The sequence below is a fragment of the Triticum urartu genome, chromosome 2A (assembly GCF_056163025.1).
Source record: "Triticum urartu cultivar PI428250 chromosome 2A, HENAU_Tu73, whole genome shotgun sequence".
In the NCBI taxonomy this organism is placed as follows: Eukaryota; Viridiplantae; Streptophyta; class Magnoliopsida; order Poales; family Poaceae; genus Triticum; species Triticum urartu.
In genome coordinates, this window is record NC_141874.1 from 450,611,118 (window position 1) to 450,626,718 (window position 15,601).

At 49.5% G+C, this 15,601-nt stretch overlaps 1 pseudogene across 1 annotated transcript; it reads right to left on the reverse strand.

Moving 5' to 3' along the window:
* Positions 1–11,756: 11,756 nt before the first annotated feature.
* LOC125541708 (class V chitinase-like) lies at positions 11,757–13,142 on the reverse strand (annotated as a pseudogene). The gene is made up of 2 exons (XR_015615120.1): positions 12,081–13,142; positions 11,757–11,997 (listed from the first exon to the last, which is right to left on the reverse strand). The product of XR_015615120.1 is annotated as a class V chitinase-like (transcript).
* Between the last annotated feature and the right edge of the window lie 2,459 nt (positions 13,143–15,601).

Below are 15,601 nucleotides of genomic sequence, written 5' to 3' on the forward strand. Positions count from 1 at the left end.
CAAATCCTGGCGCCTGTGCGTTGATTTCAAAGACCTTAACAAGGCTTGCCCAAAGGATCCCTTCCCTCTCCCCTGCATCGATCAAATTATCGATGCTACCGCAGGACACGATTCGTTGTGTTTCCTCGACGCATACTCCGGCTACCATCAAATAAAGATGGCAGAGTCAGACCAAGCCGCAACGGCATTCATCACACCATACGGCCCATTCTGCTTCAACACAATGCCCTTCGGGCTCAAAAACGCCGGCGCAACATATCAGCGCATGATTCAGACATGTCTGGCAAACCAGATCGGCAAAACAGTGGAGGCATACGTAGATGATGTGGTCGTTAAAACAAGACATGTCGAATCTCTAGTAGACGACTTGAGGCTAACATTCGATAACCTCCGAACATACGACATCAAGCTCAACCCGGAAAAATGCGTTTTCGGCGTTCCAGCCGGAAAGCTCTTGGGCTTCATTGTATCCGGTAGAGGAATTCAAGCAAATCCAGCCAAGATCCGAGCTCTGTCACAATTGGATATCCCGAAGGAACTCAAACAAATACAAAAATTAACCGAATGTGTGGCGGCTCTAAGCCGCTTTATCTCCCGCCTAGGAGAAAAGGCACTACCCCTTTACCACCTCCTTCGGTGCACCGAACACTTCGAGTGGACGGATGCAGCCACGGCCGGACTCGACGAAATAAAAGCCATCTTGGCAACAAACCCAGTCCTGGCCGCGCCAAACATTGGCGAACCAATGCTATTATACATTGCAGCAACCCATCAGGTTGTAAGCGCAGTGCTCGTCGTCGAACGAGAAACGGACGGACACAAATCCCCCCTTCAAAAGCTGGTCTATTACGTGTCCACTGTCCTTACTCCGTGCAAGTCACGGTACCCGCATTATCAAAAGATTGCGTACGCGGTATTTATGGCATCCCGGAAGCTGCGACACTACTTTCAAGAGTGTTCAATAATAGTAGCCTCGGAAGTGCCACTTAACGATATTATAAACAACCGCGACGGGCCGGATTGCAAAATGGGCCATTGAGCTCCTCCCGTTTGACATAACTTACAAGCCACGCCGAGCTATCAAGTCACAAGTTTTGGCCGACTTCGTCGCAGAATGGACGGAGGCCGAACTACCTAAAGAGTACGGCACATATTCAAACTGGGTCATGCACTTCAACGGCTCCAAAATGTTGGACGGTCTAGGGGATGGCGTCGTTTTGACGTCCCCCACAGGAGACACAGTTCAATACGTACTCCAGATAATGTACACAGACTCCAACAATGCAGTCGAATATGAGGCCCTTTTACATGGTCTCCGGATGGCAGTATCCATGGGCATTCAACGCCTAGAGGTGCGCGGGGACTCAAACCTCGCAATATCCCAAATAAACGGAGACTTTGATGCCAAAGATCCAAAAATGGCAGCTTATCGCAACGCCGTCCTAAAATTGTCGGCTCGGTTCGAAGGGCTCGAATTTCACCATATAGCCCGGGAAAATAATCAGGCGGCAGATGTCCTGGCACGCATCGGCGCAAAACGCGATGTAGTCCCCCCCCCCAACATCTTCCTGGAAAGGCTGTTCAAGCCATCCGTAGTATGGGAAGGGGAACCCGACAATAACAGCCTGGACCCAACCGCACTGCCCGACACCGAACACTCTGACACAATTGGAGGCTCTGCCAATGAAATAACACCTTCAGCCCACGTAATAATGGCCGTCATCGCCCCGTGGACAGAACCATTCCTCGCCTACCTTACCAGGCAGGAACTCCCTGAGGACCAAAATGAGGCACGCTGCATAGTGCGGCGATCTAAAGCCTATAAAGTCCATGAGGGAGAGCTTTATAAGAAAAGCACTACCGTAGTCCTTCAAAGGTGCATCTCCGAAGAGGAAGGGCGGAACCTCCTGGCTAAAATTCATGCCGGACTCGGCGGACATCACGCTGCAGCTCGGTCCCTTGTAAGCAAGGCCTTCCGTACAGGCTTTTATTGGCCGACGGCCCGGGTAGACGCCCAGGACTTAGTCCAACGATGCGTCGGTTGCCAGCTTTTTGCAAACCAAAGCCATATGCCACCCACCGCCCTCCAAACTATCCCCATCACTTGGCCCTTCGCGGTCTGGGGGCTTGACTTGGTTGGACCACTTAAAGGCGGAACCCACAAGAAAAAATACTTACTGGTCATGGTGGATAAGTTCACCAAATGGATAGAAGCCAAGCCTGTTAAGACGGCCGAATCCGGACCGGTGATAGACTCTATATCCGGGATTGTACACTGTTACAGCGTCCCCCACAGCATCATCACTGATAACGGCACGAACTTTACGGCCGATGAGGTAAAACTCTGGTGCAAAAACATGGGCATCAAGCTCGATTATGCTTCCGTCTATCACCCACAAACCAACGGCCAGGTCGAACGTGCAAATGGTCTTATCAAGAGCGGCATAAAAAACCCAGATTAGTGCGGTCCCTTAAGGAATCTAATACGCACTGGGTAGAGGAGCTTGACTCCGTACTCTGGGGGCTACGGACCACGCCGAATCGCACCACCGGATACACACCATTCTTCATGGTGTACGGCGCAGAGGCAGTTTTGCCCTACAACATAATTCATGACTCACCTCGAGTGCGCATGTATGAAGAAAGAGAAACCGAGCTTGATCGGCAGGACAGTTTGGACGCCTTGGAGGAAGAGCGAGATGTGGCAAAAGCCCGTTCGGCATTCTATCAAGAGCAGGCTCAAGGATACCAAAGCAGAGAAGTACAGGCCAAAAATTACAACGTTGGCGAATTAGTTCTACGCCTGCCGGATAAGAAAAAGGACAAACTCAAGCCCAAGTGGGAAGGTCCCTTCATAATTGACCAAGTCCTGACTGGTGGAGCGTACCGCCTGCGAGATGCATCGGATAACCGACTCGAGCCGAACCCATGGAAGGCAGCCCGTCTCCGAAGATTGTATGCCTAGCGCCGGACTCTGTGTTCGTCTCCTTCCTCTGTCCATTTTTTATATACTTTCTGTCTTACATTTCTCTCCTTCTCCTCTCTTTCTCTTATAGCCTTCAAAGGCTCATAAAGTGACGCGCTATCTGCGCTCATTAAACCTGGGGGCTTCTTTAAACAGAAGCTTATTTATACGGGCTTCATGCCCAACACATGTGTCACACTTCCGCATGTACCTTTTATTCACCATTATATGCATCGATATGACTTAAGTTTTGGCCAAGATGGGTTGCCTGGCTCCTGTGCTTACCCCTACGTTCCCGATTGTTCGGCTAGGTGGTAAAGGGAGCACCTCTGCGATTGTTACTGCCGGGTCAGCCGGATGTGTACCTCAGACTGGGTGAAGCCAAAAGCTAGCGATCTTAAGGGAATATTCGGTCGGTGAACTAAAGATGATCTTTTCTTTCACTTATTTATCTATACACCCCCAGATGTTTTTCCTGCGTCTCTTTTCGCAGAACGGACATGCACTTTAGGGCATGCCTCCTAGGGAAAGGAACCCCTCCCTGGAAGATGTTTCTTACTAACCATGTAATATAACATAACTAGTTGGGCACTTGTCTGTTCAAGCACTAATGACCCCTACGCCTGGTCTCCATGCATACCCCGGTTCTTATATAACTGCGAGGGTATTCGGACACACTACGGACCGTCAGGTCCCGAGGTTGAAGCGAAAGGGTCGGCCATGACAAACGATCTACAATCCAGCTAGAAGGCATTACACATGTCAATTAAAATTACATAGTCAATCTGACTGATTGTATTCCTCTTCAATACCATCTAACAGGCTGTCTAGTTTACAGTCCTGTTGGGAATACTTTGCGGCCAACTCTACTTGGCCGTATACTAAGCTCACAGGGATCTCCTTCCCATCGGGCCCTACGGGTCCGACCTCGGCCATGTGGTTTGGGTCAGCCTTCGTGTACCGCGTCTTCACCATGGCCCAGGCCTCCCTGGCGCCTTGACGGCAGGCCGACATCTTCCACAATCGGAAGTGCTGTCGCACTCCCTTCAGCTTCTCTACAAGCTCTCCAAGGCCTTCGGGCATGGAGACAGATGGCCACAAGGCCTGGGCGACGCCTTGCATCACCTACCGAACTCGCTCGTGTAGTTGTGAGAGCTCGGGAAGAAGGTCACCCGTAGAACTTGGCATTTCCTCTGCAGGATGACCTGTTAGCATACCTACAGACATTACTCTGTTAGTCGATTTCCTCGCCGAACTCTTTTTTTTCAAAGTTCATTTAAGCACTTACTACATATGCCGCGTCGAAGCTGCCGATTCTCCTTCACGGAGTCCGACAGCTGGGCACGAACGTCCTTCAGTTCAACACCCAGCTTGGTGTTGGCATCTTGGAGATCGTTCTTCTCCCGCCTCACCTTTGTCAGCACGCTCTCACCAGCCTTTAGCTGGCGTCGGAGTTGTTGCACTTCCGGATTTAATCCGGCGCCATCTGCAATTTCATTTGTCAGATTTGCACCCACGCCGCACTTCACAAAATACTTATCTTTCGAAGCGTATATTACCAGAGGGGGTCTCCTTGGGCTCCCCTGCCGCGGCTAGTGCGGCTTCAAGTTGGGCTTTGCACTCTTCCAGCTTCTGGGACAGTAGGGTATTCTTTTCTGTAAGAACCTGCATAACAAATGATCCTTAAAACAGTCATTCTAACTGTTTCAAGTCTTGGGGGATACTAGTATATATATAATTACGAAAAATTTCTTACCCGTATGTCTTTCACATACTGCTCCGTGGCTCTGGCTAGACCATTTTGAGCGGCACGGAGGTACGCGTCTCCCGAATTGAAGGCATCCAATGCCTTTTGGGAGAAACAAGCGTCGCGAAGAACTGTCCGGCGACACCTGTGGTTCATGGCACTCTCCACCTCGGAATTGGTGGCAGACAGCATGTCCGCATCCTCTATCAGAGGAGCGTCCGGTGCGCGCCTCGTGTTCGCCTCCGCTTCCGGACCAGGCTTTGGAGCCTGGCTGGTGGAGGCGCGATTGACAGCCTCTCCGGATATAGTCCGGGGAGGTCTCTTCGTCCTGAAGAGAGCACGAGCGTTAATATGCCTCGAAGGAATAACACCTGGGAATAAGGCGGCGCACTATACCTTTGTGCCGGTGCCTCAGTACGGACCGCACTTCTTTTCAGCTCGCGGGGCCTTGCCACCCCTCGTTGGCTAGTCGCCGCAGGCTCGGCCTCCCGTCTCAAGGACCTCCCTTGCAAAACATGGTTGTCATACGGCAATCGAAAACACGCAAGGACAGATCCCTTTTCAAAGTGCTGGGACTTCGGTCTCAGTTACCTGCGAGGCTGGGAGTAGCCCTGGATAATCGGCTGTAATGGCCACCAAGGTCTTGTCCTTGCTCAATTGATGAAACACTCCATCAATCAGCTCCACAGATAAGTCTGGATCCTCTTGAGAGGCCGGGTCGAGGGACCGTCCCGGATCCTCGGGTTGTGGAGGAGGGCTGTTTATTCCTTTAACAGCCTGGTGCAGTTCCTGCGTTGAAGTCATTAGACTGAAAATTTAACAATGGGAATATAAAACGGATGGACAAGTAAAAGTGTCCACTTACCCAACTTGGGGGATTGTACATAGAAAATCCACCCCGTGGGTTGACGCGGAGAAATTCCTCCTCTTCTCCCTTGTATAAAGCGGACAAGGTCTTTATTAGAGCGGCAGCCGAATCCGGCCCCTTACGGCCGTAGCGGGTGGCGTCGTCCTCCCCGTTGAAGTCCCACATGGGGCGGCCTCTATACTGAAGAGGCTGCACCCCTCGCATGATGCATGCGGCCATGACCCCGATCATGGTTAGTCCGGAATGAGCTAACAATCTTATCCGGGCCATCAGATAAATGACGTCCCTGTCACTTTCCCTCTGAGGGCTCCGTGGACGCCAGCTTAGGCGCTTCTTTAGGGGAGCACTGTCGAACTCAGGGAGGCCAATCCGGACAAGATCCGGCAGCGGGACGTCCTCTATATAAAACCGTTCCAAAGGCCAGTCTTCGGACGCCTTCTTTGGGGTTTCGGATAGATATCCGGTCCCGGCGATGCGCCACACTTTGGCTCCGCCCACTTGATATATTGAACCCTCCTTAGAGTGGGGCACAAGGCAGAATAGCCTTTTCCACAGCGCGAAATGAGCCTTGCAGCCCAAAAACAGCTCGCAAAGGGCTATGAAGCCCGCGATATGCAATATGGAGGCATGCGTGAGGTTGTGCAGTTGGAGGCCATAGAACTCCAGAAGCCCCCGGAGAAACGGGTGAATTGGAAATCCGAGCCCTCTTATTAAGTAAGGGGCAAGGCATACCCGCTCTCCTTTGAAGGGATTGGGGGCGCTCTCCGCCATTATAGGTGGCAAGTCCGGCTCGAACCGGGACCATATAGGCCGGGGGGAGAAATCCCTTGGTCTGGAGCTTCACTAGCTCGCTGTGCGGGATGGAGCACCTCTTCCAATCTCCAGGCTGAGGGCTGGAAGGGCGAGAGGAGGAGCTGCGGCGGCCGGCCATGATAGAATGGACCTCTGTCGGATACGCTCTGATGAATACTCGCGGAAGGGAGAAGGTGTGGTTTGGATCTAAATCCTCGTCCCCTTAAATAGGCGGCTCATTCACGCGGCTAGGGGTGTAAATATAAAAAACATCCTGACTTTTTGTATTCGTTTGACACGTGGAAAACGGCCATTATTGGGCGTAGAAGCCAAGGAGCACTACATTTACAAGAAAGCAGACACTATTCAACAGGTACACGGAATTTGGAGAAGAACCCGCCTTGCAATGCCGAAGACAATTTGCGCGCCGGACTCGTCGTCATTGAAGTCTGGTTCGGGGCTGCTGAGGGAGTCCTGGATTAGGGGGTGTCCGGATAGCCGGACTATACCTTCGGCCGGACTCCTGGACTATGAAGATACAAGATTGAAGACTTCGTCCCATGTCCGGAAGGGACTTTCCTTGGCGTGGAAGGCAAGCTTGGCGATACGGATATGTAGATCTCCTACCATTGTAACCGACTCTGTGTAACCCTAGCCCTCTCCGGTGTCTATATAAACCGGAGAGTTTTAGTCCGTAGGACGAACAACAATCATACCATAGGCTAGCTTCTAGGGTTTAACCTCTCTGATCTCGTGGTAGATCTACTCTTGCACTACCCATATCATCAATATTAATCAAGCATGACGTAAGGTTTTACCTCCATTAAGAGGGCCCGAACCTGGGTAAAACATCGTGTCCCCTGCCTCCTGTTACCATCCGACCTAGACGCATAGTTCGGGACCCCCTACCCGAGATCCACCGGTTTTAACACCGACATTGACCAAGATAAAGCTTGATGGAATTCTAAATGGTCAACTCATAAACGCAAGTCATGTACCACAAGGGATCTTGTGGTCTGGTAAGCATTTGTTAATTGTGGCTTGTGTTCTAACCCATACTACGTGTTTTCTATGTCTATGCGTTCTCATGGGCTTGCATCAAGAGAACGATTCCAAGTGTCCATGAGAGGATGACATCAAGTGATCATGATCATGGTTTATTGATACCTCTCAAATGTATCTATATTTTTTGATTATTTAATGCTATTATGTTATCATTTTATATACTTTTTATAGCATTTTAGATTATTTTTATGGGCTAACCTATTAATTTAGTGTCCAGTGTCATTTCTTGTTTTCTGCTTGTTTTTAGTGCGCACGAAATCAATATTTGCGGAGGTCAAAATACGTTGCCGATTTAAAATGATTTTTTGGGGAAACAAGAAACATTGGAAGCTTCGGGAGACGTCGAGAGGGGCCACCAGCTAGCCACATGGACACATGACGCAGCTAGAGGATGGTCATGCCAGCTGTTCATGTGGGGCCCTCAGTTATCGCCTTGACCTAATTCCATTGCCATAAATCCCTATAAGTATCGAAACCATCCGTCGTACCTCCAGAAGAATTGTATCTTTGTTGCAAGCCTCTGTTCTGAAGAGATCCCATCTGGAGCCCTATACCGGATCCCTGCCAAAGGAGGAAGTCATTGTCGGAGGCCTCTTCATCAACCTTGCTACCTCCATGACCATGTGTGAGTAGTTCCTTCAAGACCTACGGGTCCATAGTAGTAGCTAGATGGTGCTCTCTCTCTCTCTCTCTTTTTGGATCTTCAATACCATGTCCCCCTTCTTCCTTGTCTGATTGGGATCATTTCGATGTAATTCTTTGGTGTATTTGTTGGGTCATGATAAATTGTGAGTTTATGATCATATTGTTCATTGAATTCAATTGAACCTTTTGTAGTTTCATTGTTGTATAATTAAATAGCTATGTATGCTTTCCGATCTGTTTGTCTTCTCCTGTGAAGATTGATGAGTAGTTCTTCAGAGGGAGTGGTGCCTAGTAGTTGGTTCAATCTTGCTATGCTCTAACCCAGTGACAAAAGGGGCCAAGGCACGTATTATATTGTTTCCACTAAGGATAAAACGATCGGTTTGATCTTATTGCTAGATTTCTTTCTGTCGACATTATGTCATCTTGCTTATTGAATTACTCCTTTTCTCGTAAACTTAATAATTTGAGATGCATGTTGGATAGACGTCTTGGGGTGGAGTAATAGTAGTAGATGCATTTGGATTAACGGTCTACTTATCACGGACGTAATGCTTATATGATATTATGCCATGAATGATCATAGTCATAAAGATTATTTTTCTTGTCAATTGCCTAACTACAATTTGTTACCATGCCCGTTGCCTGCCTTCGAGAGAGTTACCACTAGTGAACCTATGACCCTAGGGTCTATTCTCCATTAATACCTTATTATTTGCCTCTTTACTACTTGTCTTACCACTATTATTTATCTATTAGCTTTTAACATTGTAACTAGCAAGACAAGGGGCTTAACAACCCGCTTGCCACGTTGGGTGCAAGTATTTTATTTTGTTTGTGTGTAGGTGCTACTTATCTTGGCGGCTTGTTGACTCCTAATGGTTCGATTAAACCTTGGTTCTTAACTGGGGGAAAGCTTTGATACTATCTACACCACCCTTCCTCTTCGGGGAAACCCAACGACTCCTACGGGAGTAGCACAAGGGAAAGTTCAAGATAGATGCCCCAAAGAATTACATGCTTGAAGCCTGCTAATGATCACATGATGGACATGTGAAGATGGAATGCAAGGCAATGCTTCCCACATGGTTTATGAGGGAGCTATTTGATGTCTTCACCAAGTGTCATGCTCAAGATTGTGTTTCCAACTTGAGCCAACCATAAAATTCAACATCAACCTCAAGTGGAATGCTCTTGTCAAAGGTATTAGTTCCTTTGGCTTTAGTGGTGTGGATAGACGAACATCGAAGAAATATATGCTCAAGATTGGATTTCTAGGAGCTATCTAGTGTAGCTCTTTTATGTTCTTGAGTTATAGGGACCCCACACTATTAAGAGGAGATCAAAGGAGTCCATGATGGATTTGCTCAAGTCAATATATTTTGCACACGATTCCACTCAAATCATACCAAAAATGCCTTAGCCAAAATCCTACTACCAAAAGTGCCCATCCTCATGTTAACAGGAAGATCATCCGGATTGCTACCCAGATCATGTGGGCTTTGCTCGGATCGTCCGGATAGTGTCCTGGATGTCCAGCTAGGTTAACATGAGGTACCTGTAGGTTTTCTCCAAAGACGGATCATCTGGGCTCCTCCTCGGATCGTCCGGTCGTTGCCCGGAAAAACTGCCTGAATACTTACACAAGAGACATTCTCATCCGGCTATATTTCCTTTGCATCACCAGTAGTTGACCTGGCCACATCATCCAAGTCCCTGCCCATATCATTCGGGTTGCTTCCCGGACATCCGGGCACTCACAAAGAAACGTGACCAATGGCTAGTTTTTCTTCTAGCCTATATATACCCCTTTAGCACTTCATGGAGGGGTTGAGCAACACAAATATCTTGACCGACATCTAAGAAAATCCCCCTCTCCCTTCTCCTACCTCGAATCTTAGATCCCAGGGAGATTAGTGAGAATTCTTGAGAGAGATTTCACTAAGTGATAACCCACTCCATCTCCCTTTTTAAACCGAAGAAATTTGTGATTTGAGAAAGTCTTGAGCATACCCCCCTTGATCTTATTACTCTTGGAGGTTGGAGACTCCTAGGCGGTAGGCATGCTCCGATGGGGAATCAACTTGTTATTTGTTCCCCGAAAAGTTTATGAAGGTTTGGAGGCCGCCTTAAGGTCTACCTCTAGTGGTTGAGAATCGCCTTCGTGGTGATATCTCAAGGATAATAGGGTTAGCCTTCGTGGTGTTGGTGTGCCTTTGTGGTAACACACATCCCTCCAACGGTGATAAGCTTCCCTACAAGAAAGTGAATACATCCGTGTCTCTGTGACTTCGGTTATTCCTAACCCTAACTCCTTATTTGTGGTTTATTTTTATCTCTTGACCCTACATTCACTATATATTATTGTCATCATTTTATTGTGTTGGTTATTCCCTTGTAGAGATTAATTAGGCCTTCACTTTATATTCCGGAATTCATACTTGCTACTATTGATATATCTTGTGATCAATGTGAATTGCTAACTTGTGTCATAACACTTCCATATCTTGTGATATTGCTCAAGTAAGTTTGTCTAACTTACATTGCTCATGAGACAAAGCCTCCAAGAAGAAAATGACATCACAACGCCTTCACAGCCCCGATCTGGAATGTGCCGGACCAATGGTTTTCACGCAGAGCCCATGATGGATGGAGTTCACCCACGTTGACACCTCCAAGGAGGGAAACGACACACAAGAGTGTCGACATCGCCGACATGACATAGTGAGGAAAAGCTTTTGCCAAGGACACGACCCCCATCATCCAGGTCCATCGGTCACGGTCGACCGAGGAAAGGAGTAGACGACTCCTGGACCAAGTGTGGTGGCAGCAAAGCCCACACCAGCATGATGGACGCCTCCCAAGTGATCCACCTCGCCGCCCTAGCGATCGAGGCAACCCACGAGCACCCGCGAGAGTGATGCTGTCGTGCCACCTACCAGATCCACCGCTCCCGGCCATCGAGGGGATCCACCTTCACCCACCACCCACATGGCGGTGGATCGCAAGCATACAGTCGGTCGCCCTGCTGCCACACCAACACAGCTCCATCGCCCACTGCATCCCAAAGTTTACACCTTGTACCCACACAGAGAGGACCCTAGATCTGGGATGTCGGGTGCCCAGAGAAGCAACCGCAAGGGCCGCCAATGAGGGGAGGGCCATGCCCAAGGAAGCTACCGGGTCAGATCAGGAGCATGATGGACCTTGTGGATCCAGCATCCAACGGCGACCGGGAACCCCATCCATGACGGCCAGCCACAAGCGAGGAACTGCGCCACCGAGACCCAGCGACAGCAGCCTGCATCACCGACACGTGTCGCCGATGGAGGGAGAGGGAGTTTGATTAGTTTATGGTATGCACACGATGTTTTGTGGACGATCTCTACACTTCATTCATATGATCGAAGTGCAGTAGACGGCTGGAATGACTCTCATCCAATTGTCCTCAGGTTGTACATCATCCACAGAGCAATTTCGTTTATACTCAATATGACAACTGAAATGTGATTTAAGCTCAATATATGACAACTGAAATGTGATTTACACTACTGTTGTCTTGTTGATGCGCACTCTCTTCACTTTCTGAACTATAAAACCGTGTAGAAAATTTGAAACTGCTGGCATGCTACATCTGAGATCCTAATCATGTTGGAGTGAATAGACGAGAGACGGGGAAGGCACCAGTTATTAGTTAATATAAGAGGACAATTAGTACAGACAAATGCAAGTGCGCATCAAGCTTCTTCCGGCACAGCCATGAGAACGATGCTGACGTCGGCACGGGCACCGGCTCTGACGCCGGCGAAGGCGACCCGAGAGCCGGCGGCAGCCCAAATGGGGCTTTCCCCTGCCGGACGCCCGTGACGTTCCTCAAATCCGACGAAATTTTGCTCTGCTCCCAGACCTCAGATGCTGAAACAAGCAGAGAGTAAATACACGGCGATGGAACACTAGCAGAAATGACCCAAGGAGCTAGCGAGGTCACACTCACTGACCTCTCCTGGTTACCGTGAGGTTGGCGTCGTCGTAGTTCACCGGCCACAGGAAGTAGCCGAGCAGGCCGCACCGGGCGGCGAAGGCCGCTGTTGGCCTTGTTGCGCAGGAACCACGACCGGCCGTAGAGCGGGAGCCGCATGACCACCTTGCCCGCCGGGACTCCCGCGTCGAGCGAGGAGACGACGCCGTAGCTCACCGAGAAGTGCGACGCCCTGTCGTACAGCGGCGCGTCGAAGGCCGTGACAGTGGCCGCCGCGTCGGCCGGCCGGAGCCCGAACGCCATCACGTTGATCCAGTCGAGGCTCCCCGCGACCGCCTCCGACGGGTAGTCCACGCCGGCGAACGGCGCGCCGAACACGTGGTTAGAGAAGTAGACGGTGGCCGTGAGCAGGAACCCCTTGGGCGCCGCGGCGCGCCACTCGGCGACAAGGAACCCGAAGTCGGCCATTTCCACCGCCGACGCCGGGAACCGCCACGCGACGTCGATCCCGTCGAAGCCATTCTCCCGCGGCAGCCTAACGGCCGCGTCGACGAACGCGACCCGCGACGTCGGGTCCGCGGCCATGGCGGCGAACGCGGGATCCCCAGATGCCCTGGCGGCGCCTGCTGCGGCATCTTCGGCGCCGGCGGTGGCGAGGGAGAGCAGGGTCCTGAGCACCGGGTTCCTCCCTTTGAGCTCCCGGGAGAAGCTGGCGAGGAGGCGCGCCTGGGCCAGGTCGGCTGGGAGCTGGAGCGTGTGCCGCGTGGGGTGCACGGAGAGAGAGGAGCAGTAGAGGTGGGTGTAGAGGGAGGCGTCGAGGGCCGAGAGGGGCCAGAGATCGGCGTCATCGGCGAAGTAGTAGCCGGCTCGCACCGTCGTCGGTGCTTGTTGGGTGGTGTCAGGCGGTGGCGCAAGAGCTGAAGCTGCAAGGGAGAGCGAGAGTGAGATGACACTGTAGAGGAGTGTGGTGTGTGCCATTGCTGAGGAGGTGGCCGGAGAGTGAGCATTGTTTTTGTGTCACCGGAGAAGGGGAATCTTGCTGGTGTTGTTATGCCAGTGGTTGCTTCTTTGTAACTTCTTACCTGAAGCAAATTTACCATTAATTAATCAAAAATGATAAATAAAAAAACGTCCGGTTTTTAGGCATAGTATAAATCAAACGTTTTTTTATAGCAAATTATATTGTGGTGAGGATGGCAGTTTCATTTAGCGAGCATTTATATTTCTGACAAAACAACTGAACATGACAAATATTATGATGCTTGCTAAAGGAAATTGTCATCCTTGCAACAACATAATTTGTTATTTCGGACATTTGATTTATCATGCTAAAAGAATCTGGCGTCTGATTTGTATGAATTAATAAAAATTACTGTACATCCCAACTAAGAAAATTTGAGAGAGTGTCAGAAATGCTGCTCTACCATTTATGTTCATGACCAACTGCACGTTGGCCTCTGAAGGACTGTTTGTGTAAGGTTGATCACCGTTGTAGTTTTTGAAATGACATCATGTATGGTCTCCTGGAAAAATGGCATATACCGAGCAGTTGGTGTATATAGACAATCAGGTGTATTTACTATGCCACATGATTTTCATTTTATTTTTCCTACCAAACAGTAACAAATTCATAGAAAATACAATTGAACAATTAGTAACCATAAACTAAACAAAGTCCAATGATAACATGAAACCATGCATATCGAATAATGCATGGCCACCGATCGCAACATATGAAACAAAATAATAGCCGCGTTGCACCTACGGCAAAGTTTAACAATTAGAAGGATGCAAAGGTTTATGTACAAATATAGATGGTTGGGGTGGGGGTAGGTGGGGAAGGGACACCGCTCTATGCATGTTGATGTCGTCTCTCGAGGATGCAATACATGAAGTATGTTTCTTTATTAAAAAAATGTTACCAAAAGATATGCCATTGCTACTCCCATTCCTGCATCACAACACATTGTGAATGTTTCATACATGTTGCATGATGTCAATTCCATTCCTTGATCATTTTGGTAAACTGATCTAATGATTCCAAAAACTATTGATCACTCTCTGAGCAAAGTACAAAAATAGATATCGTTGGGATGCCCACGAACAAGTGGTCATGTTGTATAGTGGGTAGTTGATTTACACAGAGAGCCAGATGTATTTATTTTTCTGGATTATTTTAGACTTTTCATCAATGTTCATTCAGTTGGAGGAGACATTTTCGTCAACTAAAGAGACGCCTGTGGTGGCTTCGTTTTTTTTTTGAAAGATCCGGGGTCACCGGCTTCATTGATTTAGAAGAAAGCAGCAGGAGATACATGAATGATCAAGTGATCGTGGTATTAGGAGAGCTAAGAGTGGCCAGAACTAGGCCAGCTACATGACCAGGGTGTTTTATCTCACTACATCCTCCCCGAACGGGGACTCAATGCATCGAGCTCCTACAAGCCGCCAGAGCTCCATCGTGTTCTTGATGGCTTGCAGAACGTCCTCCGTCTGAGGCGTTTTTCCTCTGAACACATACGCGTTCCTCTCTTTCCAAAGCTCCCACGTGATCAGCAGCAGCATCGTCCTTAGCCTCTTTCTGCAACTTTGAGGCGTTGAAGCAGTCAGTCTTTCCCAATGCCTGAGAGAGCTGTGACCTGCTTCCCGCGCTTCATTGAGCACAGCGCAACCATATCTACACGACACTGCCTGCCAGACCGTTCAGGCGAAAGGGCAGTCCTAGAAAAGGTGGATTGAGCTTTCCAGATTTCTGTTGCAGCAAACGCAGAAATACCCATTGGGCCACCCTCGCCGTTGCAGGCGATCGTTGCACCAAAGCTTGTCTTGGTGGAGCAGCCAAGTGAAGATCTTCACCGTACCTGGCGCCCAAGTTCTCCAAATCGCAGTTTTTTCACCTGAAGGAGGGATGTCACTGATTTGTAGATCGTAAGCAGCCTTTGCCGAGTAGGTTGCTCCTCCTGTGGTGGCCACCCAGCTGATCGTGTCCTCGTCGGAGGAAAGAATGATGCCTGCGTCCTGAATCTTCCTCCACATTTGCAAAAACTGGTGAGCAATCTCTGCTGTGTTGGCTGTTGGGGAACGTTGCAGAAAACAAAAAATTTCCTACGGTTTCACCAAGATCCATCTATGAGTTCATCTAGCAACGAGTGATTGGATGCATCTATGTACCTTGTAGATCGCGAGCGGAAGCGTTCAAAGAACGGGGATGAGGGAGTCGTACTCGACGTGATTCGAATCACCGAAGATCCTAGCACTGAACGGACGGCACCTCCGCGTTCAACACACGTACGGAGCAGCGACGTCTCCTTCTTCTTGATCCAGCAAGGGGGAAGGAGAGGTTGAGGAAGATGGCTCCAGCAGCAGCACGACGGCGTGGTGGTGATGGAGCTGTAGTACTCCGGCAGGGCTTCGCCAAGCACTATGGAGGAGGAGGATGTGTTGGAGAGGGAGAGGGAGGCACCAAAGATCAAGGTAAGAAGTCCTCCATCTCCCCACTATATATAGGAGGGCCAAGGGGGGGGCGCCGGCCCTAGGAGA